The following is an 821-nucleotide window of genomic DNA, read 5'->3' as shown; positions in this document are numbered from 1 at the left end:
GAAGGTGCAGGCTTCAGGGGAGTCAGGAGGAGGGGGAGAGGGGGGAGAGAGACATTTCTATGGGTTAGGGCTCAGGTACAAGCAGATCTCGGAAAGATTTGGGGCCACTGCGAAAAACAGAATATCATGATAGAGCAAGTAGCATGAATTTTTTGGTTTTCCAATACATATAAAAGTGATATTAGCTGTAGACTATTATGTGTACAATAGCATTATGTCTAAAAAAACAGTGTATGTACCTTAATTTAAAAATGCACTATTGCTAAAAAATGCTAACCCATCATCTGACAGCACAGGGTCACACCTTCAATTTGTTTTTTTAAAAATAAGTATCTGTGAAGCACAGTAAGAGGAGGTCCACCTATAGAGATGCCTGAATTCAAACCACCCAGTCCAGGTCATGACCGTGCTGCTTGGGATCCATGTAACATGTTGGCCACAAGCCATGTTCCCTCTCTGGGCCTCAGTCCCTTCATCTGTAAAGTGGGGATAATGAAAACAGCTGTTTGATCTGAGTGCGGTAGGGAGAAGGCGGTGGCTGTGAGAGGTGCCTGTTCTTTGCTGTGACTTTTGCAGCAAAAACATATGAATGAACAGCCTTTGGCACATACCACTCAACCATTCCTACAAGAATTAAACAATCTTGGTTATTCTTTAGCTGTTGTGCGTGTGTGTGAGCTAAGTCGCTTTAGTCATGTCTGACTCTATGTGATCCTGTGGACTGTAGACCACCAGGCTCCTCTATCCATGGGATTCTCCAGGCCAGAATACTGGAGTGGGTTTCCGTGCCCTTCTCCAGAGGATCTTCTCAATCCAGGGAA

This window comes from Bubalus bubalis, chromosome 3 (assembly GCF_019923935.1).
Source record: "Bubalus bubalis isolate 160015118507 breed Murrah chromosome 3, NDDB_SH_1, whole genome shotgun sequence".
NCBI classification, from domain to species: Eukaryota; Metazoa; Chordata; class Mammalia; order Artiodactyla; family Bovidae; genus Bubalus; species Bubalus bubalis.
The sequence above is the reverse complement of the archived record's forward strand: the minus strand, read 5'-3'. Positions refer to the sequence as shown.